Source organism: Pimephales promelas, chromosome 10 (genome assembly GCF_988280905.1).
Source record: "Pimephales promelas chromosome 10, fPimPro1.hap1.1, whole genome shotgun sequence".
Classification (NCBI taxonomy): Eukaryota; Metazoa; Chordata; class Actinopteri; order Cypriniformes; family Leuciscidae; genus Pimephales; species Pimephales promelas.
The window spans coordinates 16,191,947-16,209,511 of NC_142778.1; the positions used below are offsets into that span (position 1 = coordinate 16,191,947).

Consider the following 17,565-nt stretch of genomic DNA (forward strand, 5'->3'; position numbering starts at 1 on the left):
CTTCGGGTTGGGCACGCTTTCCCAGTGTTATCCAATGTCCACTGATTGGGTCTTGCGGAACAGCAGTGTGACTTCCTAGCTAGCTACCATTATTTCTGAAACTGCATGGGTAGCGTCGCTGGGCGCTGGAAGGGGCTAGCACCATGGCGTTTTATTAGGGATCCCAATTCGTCAGGGAATCCCCGACGACATGTCGTAGTTCCCAGGACGAAAGGGAACGTCTCGGTTACGTATCGTCCCTTCGCCATGTTGCTGTACCTTCGCGGAGGTCTGGACTCTGTTCGGCTCCTCAGCGAAAAGCGTCTATGCAATGTTTTACTTCCGCTTTTATATCCGCGCTTGTAGGCGGCTCGCGGAATGCAAAAGATTGCATGCCAATTGTTATTGGCTCGTTTTAATTCTATCAGAGGTAATAAGGCTCCCTAGCATGATCCCAATTCGTCAGGGAATCCCCGATGACACGTCTCCGTTCCCTGTACTCAGGGAACGAGGGTTACATACGTAACCGAGACGTTTTTAGGTGTATGGATGGACCATAAGCTGACATTTGGAGATCATATACAATGGAATATTACCAAGTGTGAAAAGGCGGTAAATGTTATGAGATGCCTGGTAGGAAGTGGTTGGGGTGCTAGTATGAACTCTCTTAAACATATTTATATTGCCTTAATCAGCTCAACATTTTGGTAGGAAGTGGTTGGGGTGCTAGTATGAACTCTCTTAAACATATTTATATTGCCTTAACCAGATCAACATTTGATTATGCAGACATTACATTTAGCTCAGCTGCAAAATCTCATTTGCAAAAGCTTGACTTGGTCCAAGCACAAGCTCTCCGTCTATGTAGTGGTGCATTTAAGACTTCATCAATTCCAGCTCTCCAGGTGGAGGTAGGGGAGATGCTTTTATCTCTTAGACGTCTTCAGCTTGCCATGGTATATTGGGTAAATTTGCAGGGACATAAGCAGGGTCATCCAACCAAACCAGTGTTAGACACATGTTAGGAACATGGAAGGAAGCAATTTAACAGTTTTGAATGGGTGGGAAATAGTCAAGCTGAGAAACTGGGACTTGCTGAATTAAATCATAGCTGTACAGTGGCGTTACCTGCTATTCCTCCTTGGATATTTCCATTACCAGTTGTGGATCTAGAAATCTCAAAGATATTATAACAGTACAAGGAGTATGGTGTGATTAATGACCTGGTAAAACAATATTTATGTATCAACTATAATAATAGTATTCAAATATTTACAGACGGTGTTATTTCAGTGTTTCATGAGCAGAACAATCCGAAAACACATTAAATAACAGTACAGCCCATTGAAGAGATGCATGACTATCCCTCACAGCCTCGCTTTCATTCTCATTAAAAATCAAAGATGGCGCTGCCGTGAATAAGGCGTATATTCATAGAACGTGAAGCATACAGAACAGAACGAAGCATACTGTTAGAACAAGTTAAAGATTTAGATTACACACATTTATCAGTAGAGGGTTTATTTTCCTTTTCTACATCAAAACCATCAGCATGGCCAGCTATCATGAGATACCTTAAAGAAACAGACTTATTTAATCGAATTTAAGGTTTTTTTTTTTTTTTAAAGAAATCCGCATCGGAATCCGATGCGGATTGGTATGCCAACCGCCAGGGGCGTCACTAGGCCCTTTTTAGGGGGGCTTCAGCCCCCCTAACTTTATGCCTAGCCCCCCTAAAAATTTGTGATTAATATGCTACACAAATTCGTGTTCGCTTCAGTCTTGTTTTAATCAGATTCAGCGCGTTCTTCATCTTAAATCCGGAGTGGCGCCGAGCAGACAGCGCGTCAAAAAGAGAGGAAATTGTGTGTGTGTGTGTGTGTGTGTGTGTGTGGGCTTTACATTCACAGACGCTGAGCGCTAATTTTAGCAGCACGACTCAACGCTTCAGTGCACGGGCAAGTGCGAGATAAGATGTAAGTAGCTAAAAACTTATAGTTACTTATAACGTTATATATTTGACAGTTTTTTGAGGTCATAAATGTTAAACGAATGACAAAAAATAATCAGGAAAACTAATATAGTTTTGTCTAATTTCGCCCTTTTGAACTGAAATTAGGCATGTAATGTCAGCCTAATGTAATCATCCGTTTACTGTCATTGTGAGGGGACAAGAAACATTAACAAAGCTGTTTTTATCATGTTAGGTACAGGATTAATAATGAATGTGTATATATTGAAAATATAATACAAATTGTAGCCTTTAGTAGAAAAAAAAGCGCAGCTTTAGGAGCACAATGAGGAGACTGAAAAAAAAGGGGTAATGATGGAGATTATGAGAGAACAGGTATTGACAAATAGTCTGCTGACATAGTTTTAAAGCTATTTCTTATCCTTTTTTGGTCTTCAAACGTCTTGAAATGCACATATCAGAGATTAAAAAATGTAACCCCCAAAACTCCACCTCAAATACCTCTTTTATTATAAAGCCCTGTCCACAGCCCTGTATTAGGCATCAGAATCAGAAAGAGCTTTATCCCATGGTGGATAAGCCCATTTTGGTGCTGATGTTTCCAGTGCACATATACATGTGATAAGGCATAAGATCAATAATTTATGTGTAGCCTTTAATGTGAATTAATTTTATAAACTCAGTAACCTTTCCTAGTAGTTTTCAGTAAATGAACACGTCTGAGAAAATGATTCATAGGCAAAATCAACCAGTTGACCCTATGTTTACTTTCTTCACTGTCAGACAAAAATAAAAAGCCTATTATCAGTCAAAGGTCAACTTTAGGAGGGGAAGAGACAGGGCAAGAGAAAAACAAAGAGAAAAAGGGTGTGATGCTGATGAGAAGAGAAAAATAATCAGCTGCCCACTGACATGGTTTTATCCCAAAAAAATTTGCCTTCAAAACATCCTAAAATGCACATAATAGTTCAGAGAATTAAAAATTTTCTCGGGGAAACCCTGAACCCCCCTAACTAAAGCACCTCAAATTCAGGACTACAGTGATTATAAAACCCTGCAATTGCATGGTAATGAAAGTGAGCATTAGACCTTAAATTAAACTTTTACCTTGTTTTTTTTTGTTTGTTTGTTTTTTGTTTTTTTAATCATACCCTCATTGGGGGCTTAGCCCCCCTAAAATCCTAGAATCGCCCCTGCCAACCGCCAATAAAAGAAAGAAAGAAAGAAAGAAAGAAAGAAAGAAAGGAAGAAAGAAAGAAAGAAAAAAAGAAAGAAAGAAAGACTTTGGAAATTATAATGTCAAGACTGAGAGTGGACCACACAGGATTGAATAGCACTTTGTTTTTAATGGGGAAAAGGAATAGTGAAAAATGTGGTTAAAGAAAATGCTGAACATGTCATATTACACTGTATATTATATGAATTGGAAAGACGGGTGTTACAAGATGGGGTTCAGGAAGCAGGATGGGAATGGAATCTGATTGGGATACTGGGAACAGAAGGAGAGAGGAACGGCATTATAAGCACCAGAATGGCACTTTTTAAATTTCTTAAAGCCACAGGGTTGATGGGTAGAATATGAGAACAATTAAATAGCATGATGTTACAAATTCCAGTACAGTAGGTGGCGGTATGCACTTAAAAGTTGGTTGCAATCCGCCAGTTTTCAAGAGAAGAAGAAAGAAAGAAAGACATTTCGGTAACACTTTATTTGAAGGGGTGTGCATATGACTGACATGACACTGTCATAAACATGACATAACACCTGTCATGAACATGAAGGAGTCTTTATGAATGTTTATGACTGTTGTCATTAAGTGTCATTCGGTAAATTATGACACTTCTAATGCAAAGTTGACATTGTTTAAAATGTCTTTGTTATGACAACTTGACATTAACCAAGACAAAAATGTCTTCTAGATCATGACAACTTGACATTAACACAGACAGAAATGTCTTGATTATGACAACTTGACATTAACCAAGAAATCATAACCTGTCACAAATATGTCATAACAGGTCTAATTATCAAACTTAAAGAAGTTATTTAGCTTTGCGTTAACATTACATTACCCTGTCATATGTGGTTGGTTTTGACTTTGGCCGTCATGACACCATAACTCTGTAATGAATATATTACTTGTCCTCAAGTAAAGTGGAACACATTGTACTAGTTATAAAGATGTCATTAAGGGTTATTACACTGTCAAATGCTGTCAAACAACAGTGTCATTAATATTTCCCCTTACCTCAAGTAAAGTGGAACACGTCCCAGATAGCAAACTGACATTGAATCAACGTGGAAACGACGTCTCTCATGACATTGAAACAACGTTGATTTTGCTCATCGAATTAACGTTGAACCAACGTCAGACGCAGCATTCTTCAAAGCTAAATGAAAATCGAAAATTGGTTTGCTTTCATAACGTTGAAACAACGCGTTGATTTCAAGTTGATTTTCCGTTAGTTTTGAAAGAATGACGCGTCTGACGTTGGTTCAACGTTAATTCGATGAGCAAAACAATGTCAGATCAATGTTGTTTCGATGTCATATTTCCACGTTGATTCAATGTCAGTTTGCTATCTGGGGTTGGACTAGTTATAAAGATGTCAGGTTGACAGGTTATGATTTCTTGGTTAATGTCAAGTTGTCATAATCAAGACATTTCTGTCTTTGTTAATGTCAAGTTGTCATAATCAAGACATTTTTTGTCGTTGTTAATGTCAAGTTGTTATAACAAAGACAATTTAAACAATGCCAACTTTGCATTAAAAGGGTCATAATTTACCGAATGACACTTCATAAAGACTCCTTCATGTTCATGACAGGTGTTCTGTCATGTTTATGTAGCACCCTCTTCCCTCTCAATTATGACGTACTTGAGCTTTTAGGGCGGGTACTCAGGTTCGAATTTTGCAGTCTCTTGACTAAACTATAAGGGAACTCACTTAACACCCTTTAGCACAACTCCCTATTTCCTCAGTTTAGCTATAATCAGGCATTTTATTAGAATAACTTAACCCAAAAGAAATATTCAATTTAACTTCCAAACAAACCAATCAGTAAGACTTGATGAAATCACTTCAAGTAAACGATTACAATGTTTATTAACAAAAAATATGAAATTAAATATAAAAAAAATAGAAAATTTGAAACAAAAAGGAGAATAAATAAACAGTAGGCCTAAATTACAATGTACTGGCTATTTTAAAATTGTCACAACAGCTCGGTTGGGATCCTAAAATTATACACAATTTCTCAGATTAATGTACTTTTAGAATTGAATATCAATCACAGATGAATATGAATTATACAGTTGAGTATGACTCTTTTTACCCAATAATAAATCAAATGTCTCTCAATATGATTTTACACTTTTTTAAATGCCCATCTATTTACAGATAGGCTAGATGAAACTTCCCTTTAACAGAAAATTTATAATAATAAATCAAACACCCCTCAGGAAAATCAACGGCAGTTATAATTTGACAGATAATCACATTAACTTTAGTGGGCCCACACACACACTGCATGAAAAGTGGGATTTTCGTCAGTAAGCGGCACTGTAGATTGTCGTGGAAGTTCAGGTTTACGACTGCACACGGCAATTTACAGGCAACACCCAAAACTGCCGTGAATTGCCGGAAATTGACGTAGGCCTTGCTTGCCAGTTGTCCCCCCATGACCCCCCTTTTCCTAAATCTAGAGGAGGCTTTGACATGTAAATGAAAATGCTGTGAGCTATACACATGCAAATAAGGGTAGGGGAGTTTCACCCCAGGTAACATTTTTCTGAAAGATATACCTCATTCTAGGACAATCTCTGGTAGAAATAGATCAGGCTCACAGTGTTTTTTTTTTTTTTTTTTTACATTACACATAATGCACAACAATTACAACAATAGCATGATATCCAAAAAGATAACAATCAACAAATAATAATTTCACTATAAATGAATAAGAAAAAATAAAAATAGGACAGAATTGAAAAAATAAAATAAAAAGGGAAAAAGGACTATCTATTATGTATAATATAATGATTTAAGAGAAAGCTAGAAACCAGTAATTTGTACTACTTAAAGAAAGAAAATAGCATACACATTAATTCACTTTTCAATTAGCTTCAACATTCTTTAGTAAATACAATTGTATCACTACATTTTTATCGATAGAGAGACTCAATATACAACTGAAAATCAGACCAAAAAAAAAAAACTTCAAACAAGGTTTAGAATTATTCATTTTACTCTTATGAATATGAAATTTACCTAATAAAATTATAGGATTCATCATAACATTTACAGAAGCAGTTTTCAAATTATATGATAACATCTTTGGATGTTAATTCACAGTTATAACCAGATGGTTTTTTGGGTTTTTTTTTTTTTACTGGTTTATTTATTTTAAGTAGCCTAATCAAGTTATTTATTTATGCACACCCTGTATTTGTATTTTTCATTTCATGGTAGCCTATATTAGGTCTATCCACCTTATTCCTAATTTAAAAAGAACTAACAGCAACAGAAAAGTCATGGACAGCCGAGGTCGGACAACTCTATCAAGAGCTTTGATTTCAACCACAGTCGAAATCCAGTGAACGTCACTCTGATTGGCTGAGGCAACATATCATCATAACCCAACCTGTAAAGCCAGCCACTCTGATAGGCCGAGGCAACATGCGAGCCATGTGGCGCGAGCGGCGCGATTCAGCGTGTTTTTCCAGCAGAAAATAACGGCACAGATATTCAGCCTACATCGCCGTCATGATCACTGGTAAACCCATCTCCTCTAAATTGAAGGTAAGTTCGTCCAATCTAGTGAATTCTATGTCCTGTCTACTTATGCTAGTGTTTGGTAGTTTAGCGTTATTGTCTTAAACTTCACAAACCTGCTGTGATTACTGCCGCGAATGTGCAAGGGCGTTAACCTTAACGGCACAGTTTTTTTTGTTTTGCGTTAGCTTGCTGCTCTTAATTCTTGACACTAAATTGTATTTTGCACGTTGTTATCTGGCTGCTAGGTAGCTACCATTCTTTGCTAGTAATCAAACTAACTCGTATTGGGTGTTCAACGGGCTTTTCCCAATGCGTGCTACTCTGAATATCGTCAGAAATTATATGTGCCAGGATCATACAAACTCAAAGTTCGTAATGTGCTTGTATGCTCTAGTGTAGGCTATCCTTGTTTGTAAAACTGCAATGCTGTTGTGTGATGGAGTGAAATCTTTAACTCCATCTGTTTGTGATGTTTGTTAACACTAGAAGTGCCAGAATTCCAAAACTACTAGAACGGCCACAAACGGTCATTTTGACCGTTAGATTCAAAACAGTGTTGATGAATAATTTTCGTAATTATTTTTGTCAACCACATTTTTTCAAAGACGAAAACGAGACGATAACTAAATAAAAACTAGGTTTGAATGACAAAAACTATGACGAAAATGTTAGATAGTGACGATTTGCGACGCGGTCAAGGCTATAATAATAGGACTCGCAGAACTAGTGAACAGCCCATGCAGCAAAACAAACAGCGCAGGACAGGGCAGAACATCTGGATCCGCCGTGTCTGATGATAGCAGCCGTCTCTTTTTGCTTGATGTGGACTCTGACTCTGAATCACTCTCTGATGAGGAGGAAATGTTAACTTGCACCCAGGAAACGTCGCTGTCACTTTCCACCTCCGATTGTTCCCCTGCATCCGAATTATAGATAACTGTAGTCCGGTTTTATTTGCTTATTTCTGATCAACAACTAATGTAGAAATTATTATATAGCAAACACCGCTACAGAGGTGACCGGACGGACCATTCTGTTGACAGTTGAGAGAGAGACCACGATCAACCGCGGGATATTTAACAAAAAAATACCTCAAAATTCAGTGCGGTCAATATGACCGTCTACGGCCGAAATAGGTAAATATGTTCATTTTTTTTGTTTTGCCTTACGTTTACGTAACTTAATTTATATGAAAAGCATTTTAAATGAAAATACAGACAATTTTAGGAAAAGTCAGGTACCAGCAGGATTTTATTATTTTTTTCAACAAAGTTATTATAGATATAAAATTCAAAACGGTCAAAATGACCGTTGTGGCCGTTCTAGTGTTAACGCATTTGTTTTGTCTCTCAGGTGCTGTAAGGAGTGAGGTGCCCTTCCCTGATAGGAGAAAAAACACCTAAACAAGGTAACGTTACGTGTTGTGATCTCATCCTCTTTTCTTTTGATCAGGCCCCAGTCAAATAAACAGTAAAACTAAACTAATTTGGTATTAACGTCTGTGTTTACGGATGACTTTGAGAGTAAGACAGTGGTGAAAACGCCAAAGAGAACTGGAACATGGCATGTTGTATTCATAAATGTTTGGCCAAGTTTAAATGTTACTAGGTCCAGTGTTCGATTCACCATCAGGTCCTGCACAGAGATTGATCGAGGCACACCTTCAGGTCCAGACATGATGGGTCACGGCACGTGCGAGGCACACAGTCTTCAAATCACTGCTATTACTTTGAATCTGAATCAGAAAGAGCTTTATTATCTAGTGTGCTTGCACACATAAGGAATTTGTTTGTGTGCTGAGGCTTCCAGTGCACATATACTAACACAACAGGAAACGTATTATAATTACAAAATTATTTTAATTTCAGGTATAACCATATGGAACTAATAAATCCATGAAGACCGATCCCGTAGTGATGCCCCCAGTCCCCCGCCCAGGTCCAGACATGATTAAAGAGTACAGCGCAGTGATCTCAGCACATGACAGGCACGGTGAGTTGTCGGCTGCGTTCACATTAAAGGAGCTAAACGCAAGTCTCTGAGTTTTTGCAGAACTACGCCCCCTCTGGCGACAAGCGAAACTGCAACCAGAGCTGTGCGCGTTCATGGAGGAACACACACACACATACGCACGTTTGCACGAGCTGTTCATAACTACGGAGCATCAGCCGTACACTGTGCGGCACACATCTTTTGTGACAGTCATAATGAGGTAATACAGTAATAAATCTGCAAGTCATTTAAAATATATGAAAGGAAAGGCATTCGAGTAAATTACACACTTGTGTGAGAGGGGGAAACGGGGGTAGTAGAAAACTTCGGTTTTTGTTTCCATCTATCTCCCTGTGCTTACTGTATCCACTTATGATTGAATTATTATGGAAACACGTTCAGTTATCACTTTGTATAGGCTATGACCCGTTTGAGCCCTAGAGACGACCGGAGATCTCTCCGTTTGTTGAAAGCTTCCCGATGTTGACTCTCGTCTTATTCCGACGCATGGCACTGGACAGACAGAAGTTTTATTTTCTGTCTCACGTGGAGTTTGCGTTGGGGTTTGTAATGAGCTACAAGCCAGTCTCTTTCCGCGCCATATACAGATTTAATGAAGTGCACGTCACCGAAAGCAACAGATATGAGCTGGATTTTATTAATCATCGGCTAATTTCAAAATCAGCAAAGACAGCAATAAGAGAGATCGGCAACAGAACTGGTAAGATCATTTCATTTCTTTACTTTTAATGAAGATGGTAGTGTTAAGCGTCTGCGACTTACTTTCACTAATTCACTTTGATTTGCGATAGATTGCGGCGCTTGATGAAGGGGCTCAGCTCAGCTGCTCAGGTGATGCGCGTCGTCATATATGACTAAAATATCATGACATATAGCTTGGTATTAACAACCAGATGCATTTACACTTGTCCAGTTTCGTCTGGAATACGGCACAGACCACGTCCTCAAGTGGTTTGAGCGATCGAATTCAAATCCGTCTCGAATGCGTTTCGGAGGGCATTTACACCCTGGTCTTTTCACGATCGAATAGCTATCCGATCACAGAAGACACATGAAGTGACCAGGTGTAAACAGCCCCTTTGAATCCATCGTCTACTTTTGTGGAAAGCTGACTAGAGTTGTGTCGCTCGAGTTGTCTTCTCTGATACGGAGAACGGCGGCAAATAGCTACACGAACCTGCCAGACATAGCCAGGCGAGCGTGAACGCGCATGACGTCACGCCCAGTCTCAGATTCGAGCCCGAATCCCTCTTATATATTTCACTGTACAGGGTTATAGAGGCGATCGCAGTGATCAAAGAAGGGCTCATTCAGCCCATCAGGCGATTGTTTAAGCATGTATGGGTTAGAAAACGGCTATTTTTAACATGAAAAGTTGCGCAATGCACCTTTAAGCTCATTTAGGATTATTTTGCTATTCAGGTGGTGGTCATATGACCCTGGATGCCTGTTACACAGTGTACACATTGCTTTGAACTAGAAATCAAGTAATTTAGAATTTTTTTACAATTAAGGCCGCAATTTTCATCAAAGTACTTTGCAGTTCACCAAGTTTTATAGATATATCTCTAATTGTTACAATATTGCAGATTTATTATTTATCATCTTATAAATATGTTCAGTTTCATCATTTGATAATAACTTGTATAACACATTTTTTGTGGTGTAGATGCAGTGACTGAGACTGGGAGATGCAGTGACTGAGACTGGTAAGTATTGATCTATTGGCAGTGGAGAAGACACTTTTAATAGACACCTTCTCTCTTGTGAGCTAGCAAACTTTGCTATTCTAATTAGAGCATTGCAAACCTCACCAAATGTGTTTGTTTATTTCAGTGTTCCAGAAAAATGTCCTGAAACTACTGGTCGACATCCGCCATCGCCTGAAGGAAACCAGGTAGTGGATGCAAAGGAAACATATTTTTGCTTACAAATGTGGGGACTTGGGGCAGATTGTCTTTGCATACATCTAAATCATTGGTCTTTTTCAACTTTGCAGAAGGGATCATGAAATTTGGTTCCATAGCCACTGAGGTGTATGTACATCAAGGTGAACGTGTGTGAGCACCTCAAGCACGCGTCGCAAAGACTTGGAGGTGGAGGATTCACTACGCCCCGATGAGCCTACAGGACTTGAATTAAGAGTTTTAAAGGGATAGTTCATTTTAAAATTAATTTTTGATATGTTTTAGCTTACCTCAAGGGCATCCAAGATGTAGGTGTCTTTGTTTCCACAGTAGTTTCAATTTTTATATTTTTACATCAAACCATTCTTGTCTGTCAATCATATAATGGAAATCTATGGGGATCTCTTAAAAGAGCATGCACAGAGAAATCCAGATTAAACATGATTTAATGACTCGTAACTGTAAGTACACATTGATGGCTTAAGATACGAAACGAGCGGTTCGTGTGAGAAAATGAACAGTGTGTGTATGTATATACACTCACCGGCCACTTTATTAGGTACCCCATGCTAGTAACGGGTTGGACCCCCTTTTGCCTTCAGAACTGCCTCAATTCTTCGTGGCATGGATTCAACAAGGTGCTGGAAGCATTCCTCAGGGAGTTTGGTCCATATTGACATGATGGCATCACACAGTTGCCGCAGATTTGTCGGCTGCACATCCATGATGCGAATCTCCCGTTCCACCACATCCCAAAGATGCTCTATTGGATTGAGATCTGGTGACTGTGGGGGCCATTTGAGTACAGCGAACTCATTGTCATGTTCAAGAAACCAGTCTGAGATGATTCCAGCTTTATGACATGGCGCATTATCCTGCTGAAAGTAGCCATCAGAAGTTGGGTACATTGTGGTCATAAAGGGATGGACATGGTCAGCAACAATACTCAGGTAGGCTGTGGCGTTGCAACGATGCTCAATTGGTACCAAGAGGCCCAAAGAGTGCCAAGAAAATATTCCCCACACCATGACACCACCACCACCAGCCTGAACCGTTGATACAAGGCAGGATGGATCCATGCTTTCATGTTGTAGACGCCAAATTCTGACCCTACCATCCGAATGTCGCAGCAGAAATCGAGACTCATCAGACCAGGCAACGTTTTTCCAATCTTCTATTGTCCAATTTCGATGAGCTTGTGCAAATTGTAGCCTCAGTTTCCTGTTCTTAGCTGAAAGGAGTGGCACCCGGTGTGGTCTTCTGCTGCTGTAGCCCATCTGCCTCAAAGTTCGACGTACTGTGCGTTCAGAGATGCTCTTCTGCCCACCTTGGTTGTAACGGGTGGTTATTTGAGTCACTGTTGCCCTTCTATCAGCTCGAACCAGTCTGGCCATTCTCCTCTGTCCACTGGCATCAACAAGGCATTTCCGCCCACAGAACTGCCACTCACTGAATGTTTTTTCTTTTTCGGACCATTCTCTGTAAACCCTAGAGATGGTTGTGCGTGAAAATCCCAGTAGAATAGCAGTTTCTGAAATACTCAGACCAGCCCTTCTGGCACCAACAATCATGCCACGTTCAAAGTCACTCAAATCACCTTTCTTCCCCATACTGATGCTCGGTTTGAACTGCAGGAGATTGTCTTGACCATGTCTACATGCCTAAATGCACTGAGTTGCCGCCATGTGATTGGCTGCTTAGAAATTAAGTGTTAACGAGCAGTTGGACAGGTGTACCTAATAAAGTGGCCGGTGAGTGTATATATATATATATATAAACTGTTTGTTTTCTCTCACAAATCGCTCGTTTCGTGTCTTAGGCCATCAATGTGTACTTAATTTATGAGTCATTAAATCATGTTTAATTTGGACTTCTCTGTGCATGCTCTTTGAGGTGGTGACCATAGACCTCCATTATATGACTGACAGACAAGAACGGTTTGACCTAAAAATATCAAAATTGAAAATATTGTGGAAACAAAGACACCTACATCTTGGATGCCCTTGAGGTAAGCTAAAACATATCAAAAATTAATTTCAAACTGAACTATCCCTATAAATTACATCCTTATTATTTGTTCACAATTCTGCCTCCACTGTACATTGTGTTTGATATATCTGGTGCCCAATTCTGATGCCATTCAGGGCAATTTATTTTTGAATAAAGATGCAATATATTATTGATTTATTTGTATAACTGTAGTGCTGTATGTATGTTATCCCATGTTTCCAGAGGGTGGAGGACATGTTTTCTGTGCTTTGAAGATGTTCTCCTATGCTTTGTACATTGTGTGTTTGTTCTAATAAAGCTATTTCTTTGAATAAACAGTATCTGGCATATGTTCCTTTCCTCAATGAATTCATGTCCTTGATGTTAATAATAGTTTAGTCCATAGGATAACAATGACATGAATATACAACATAATAGCATATCATATGAATATATATAAATAAATAATTATTATTATAATTTTATGTAAGCTGACCAATAATAACAGATCTGCCAACCAATCACGAGTGATTATCTTGTTTAAATGTAGTGAATTTCAACCAATACTGAGTGAGGAAATTCAAGCCATTCTCTGGCAAGGCGCGCGCAGTGCTGCTATTCATATGCTAATTAGGGCCATTCACACCTCTGCGAGCGCTCCATGCATACGTCATGGTTCGTTTCCGTCAATATGTGGCACAGTGGAACGCGACGTTCACAGTCTGTAAATTGTCGTTAACTGCCGAAAATTAGGGAGATTTCCGACAGTTTACGGGGACGAAAATCCCACTTTTCATGCAGTGACACACACACACACACAATCACGCTCACCCCTCGTTGCAGGCCTGTAACCGTTGCTCGAGTGCATTGTGGCCGCAAAACAAAAGTATAATTGGCCGCTTCACTCCAAAGAGCCAAATAAATATTAAAGGTGGTACCTCAACTTCGTAGTGAAAAGTCCTCCCTCGTTAGGAAACTTTAATCACTCAATTCTCACTGATATGCGCGTCCTGGGGATCCTTGCAATCCCCCGTTGCCAGGGGAACCCTGAACCTCTCGGTGATTCAGGGCGCTACCTGGATCGTGCTAGCCTGACTACGTCAGACTTCCTACTTCCGCTAATTTCATTTCGCTCCTGTAGTCAGTCTGAGATAGCGGCCTATCTTTCAGTTTTCCACCGGCCTGAAACAGCCGGCCAATCAACGAACAGAGGGCAGGCTGAGAGCCGTGACGTAGCCGCTAAGCGCCGAGGAGTACATTGTAGGTTAGAGAAATCGAAAACCGAATACCGAAACAACCGCAGAAATGGGAAACAAGACACGGGATGCAATTCGCTCTGTTATGGAGAACATTCCGGGGTTTTTCAAACTGAAGCAAAAGTCGTTTACAGCCATGTTCACTCCAGTATTTCGCTCACATCATCAGTGTTTACAGCTAGGACCGGCGCGTGCAGACGTTTTTATTTTTGCAAATCATTATAACAAGGACAAATATTAACACTTCAAGCTTAGGCATTTAGGCTACCCATTTTTTTCAGGCTAATTGTAGTAATGACGGATCAGACCTGTTTGGCCATAACTATATGCATAACTATAAGGACATAACTTACCCCCATTCAACGTCAGTTATCCGTCTTTTACGGCCATGACAATAATGTCGGTTTCCTCAGCTGTGAACGCTCCTGGCGCGCTCTTATTATCATAATAATAATCCACCATATTTCGTTTCGACATCCTGCTGCATTTGTCCCAGATATGTGATTCATGAACAATCTGTTCATTGTGTATGTCACGTGACAAATGAACGTAAGACTCGGAAGCAAGGTAAAGTGATTATGTTCCCTGTAAATAATTTTTTATTGCAATATGATTTCTTAATTCAGAATATGATCAACATTGCGTAGGTGGATGTGATCGGGGAATGTGGCTGTTAAAATTATAACATTAAGCCACTTAAATAAACAAAATCACTCGAATGACTAGACAGCCATAGACAGTAAAGGGTGAGAGCAGGGGCTGGGGCTCGTCCTCGCGGCGCTGCGGGGCGGCGGAAATCAGTCATGGCTCGTGAGAGCAGGGCAAGCTGATGCTGCGGGGCAGCCGCAACTCAGTAATTCATATAAATAACCTAGTTTGTGAATTGTTCATTCCCGGTTGGCACACATTTTGCAGCCCTTACAAAAGCGCTGCTCCCTGTCTACAGTGGAAGTTCGATCATAGATTTGAGTTCGATACATAATGTCTCGATGCGGCCGTGTCGGCGCATAACATACGTCATAAATAAACTTATCTGATTGGCTTACGGGTAACCAATGATTTTAAACTTCAGAGAAGCGCTCCCTTGCGAGAGAGAAAACACTTCTCTATTACAGTCATTCCCAAAGTCGGGGTCCCGACCCACACGTGGGTCGCGGGAGATTTTGTCTGGGTCGCCAAGTCGAGCACTATTTTTCAGTGTGTTGTAGGCTACTCTCTAGATATGGGCTATTCAATTGGCGGCCCGCGGGCCAAGTGCGGCCCGCCAATCATCTCCATACGGCCGAGGGCACCCCAACCTCCCTCTCCTCCTATTTTCTGGTGGTGCCGCGCGGCTAAATTTGGTTAGATATGCGCGTGGACGCAGTGGCGCGTGCAGCTGGATGACTATACGCACGCACTGTGTGTGTACCATGAGCACTCCGACTGACCTGAGAGAAAAGTTTACAGTCCGAATATTTCAGCAGTTTTTATGTGTGTCCCGTATTTCTGTCGACTGAACCAGCGATAATAATCATTCGTTGGTTTGATTATTTCCTTTCCATGAATTGGCCATTGGCCAAACGCGCGTGCATAACGGTCTGAAACGATTCGGATTTGTTCACCTGAAGCGGTTTCTCGGTAAGTAACAACAAATAGAGAACAAAATAGCGCTGGTTTCAGTCGTTTCACTAGTTTACTTTGAACTAGGCAGCACGGCCCAGTGGATAACGGAACGCAAAGCTTAAAGGAGTTGCGTTTACTCCCGGTCCCGGACACTATTATTAAACAACGTTGCGCGACATCCTTTAAGAAGCGTCGGACACGTACTCCTCTCTCTTACAAACCACACATCACTCAATGATTTTAACTAGTTTTAAATCGGATGAAACAGTCTTAACATTCCCAACACTACTGATGAGAAAAATAGAAGAAACATGAATAAAGTTAGAAGACTAAATGCCCTAATAACCCCCCTTACAAACATTTACCATGTAATAGCCTGAATGTAATAATTTACCATGGTTTGGGCATAAATGTGGAATATTTATATTGAATGCTATGTTATAGTCATTTATATTGCCTTAGATTTATTAGGGGGGTAGAGGAATATGTATTTAATCGTGTGTGTAGTTTTTTTTTTTTTTTTTTGTGCCTGTTTAGGCATTTTTATGCAGTGGTAGTGAGCCATGCATGGTTACAAAGTCTCAGTGTCAGAATATTTTAATTTAAGCCTATAATAATTATTATAGTAAATTATGTACACTGTAACTATGAGAATATGAAAACAATGAGATGCCCTGTCAACTTTTCCTTTCTCATTTCACCTCTGCATATTGTCAACAACAGCCAGGTTAAACAAAAAAAGTGCTTTGTCAAATATCTGTATCTCTTTTAAATAGTTAACTGGAAGCTTAAAAAATGACCTTAAAAAATGGTCATACATATTTTGTTAATGCATAAATTCTCGTCGTGATATATGAACTATATGGGCCTAATGTTTTTTGGGTCACAAGGATTTATCGACTTTAAAATGTGGGTCGCCAGAAAAAAAGTTTGGGAAACACTGCTCTATTATGCCATTCCAGACTCTGTCTACGAAGCAAAGTGAAGTAGCAGAGTCTGGTATTACCAGGCTAGGATCGTGCAGCTTCTCCTTATCACGGCTATTCACGCTGGTATTTAAAGGGTTAGTTCACCCAAAAATGAAAATTCTGTCAGTATTTACTCACCCTCATGTTGTTCCAACCCCGTAAGACCTTCGTTCATCTTCGGAACACAAATTAAGATATTTAAGATATTAAAATCGCTCCTGCATACAGTCCATAGGCTTCTTGGGGGACTGGCTCTTGCTGTTCTCGAAAAGTCATTAAAGACATCATTAAAATAGTCCAAGTGACTACAGGGGCTCAATCTTAAGTTTATCAAACGACGAGAACACTTTTGTGCGCAAAAAAACAACAAAAATAACTACTTTATTTCAACTATTCGTTTATTTCTCCCTCTGCGCGAGTCAGGTTACTAGTTTAATAGCGTAAGCTTCTGTTATTGTACGTCACAGGCATCACACACACATGACCAGCGTCGGCCAATAGTGAGCCTACTTGTGACGTAGCTCTACGCAATCACACTACGTTAACTGACTTACAGGCTCATGGAGAAGGAAGTGAATAGTTGAAATAAAGTCGTTATTTTTGTTGTTTTTTTGCGCACAAAAGTGTTCTCGTCGTTTGATAAACTTAAGATTGAGCCCCTGTAGTTACTTGGACTATTTTAACGATGTCTTTAATGACTTTTCGGGGACAGCAAGAGCCAGTCCCTCAAGAAGCCTATGGACTGTATGCAGGAGCGATCTTAATATCTTAAATATCTTAATTTGTGTTCCGAAGATGAACGAAGGTCTTACGGGGTTGGAACAACATGAGGGTGAGTAAATACTGACAGAATTTTCATTTTTGGGTGAACTAACCCTTTAAAGTCCACTTTAGTATTTAGCTACTCAGTCACTATTTCGTTTGTAGTAAGCACTAACTCGTCTGGAACTCACACAAGTGTACTGCTAAACAGAAAATCAACTCAGCGTTCAGTTTACAGCCAGCAAACCTTACGAAACAAAACAAATGCTGCTAAATCAATACTTTTCTAATACTTTCAATACTTTTCGTTGCTCAAAGAAATAAAATCAATCAATCCT

The 17,565-nt window shown here is 39.8% G+C and overlaps 2 long non-coding RNA genes across 2 annotated transcripts; both read left to right on the forward strand.

The window, feature by feature from the left end:
* The first annotated feature begins 6,717 nt into the window (after positions 1–6,717).
* On the forward strand, positions 6,718–8,901 carry LOC148977358 (uncharacterized). The gene is made up of 3 exons (XR_016169886.1): positions 6,718–6,751; positions 8,081–8,135; positions 8,596–8,901. It is a non-coding gene; the product is annotated as an uncharacterized LOC148977358 (long non-coding RNA).
* A 1,431-nt stretch (positions 8,902–10,332) lies between these two features.
* On the forward strand, positions 10,333–10,921 carry LOC120459745 (uncharacterized). Its single transcript, XR_016145435.1, has 3 exons — positions 10,333–10,449; positions 10,577–10,637; positions 10,740–10,921. It is a non-coding gene; the product is annotated as an uncharacterized LOC120459745 (long non-coding RNA).
* Positions 10,922–17,565: the final 6,644 nt, after the last annotated feature.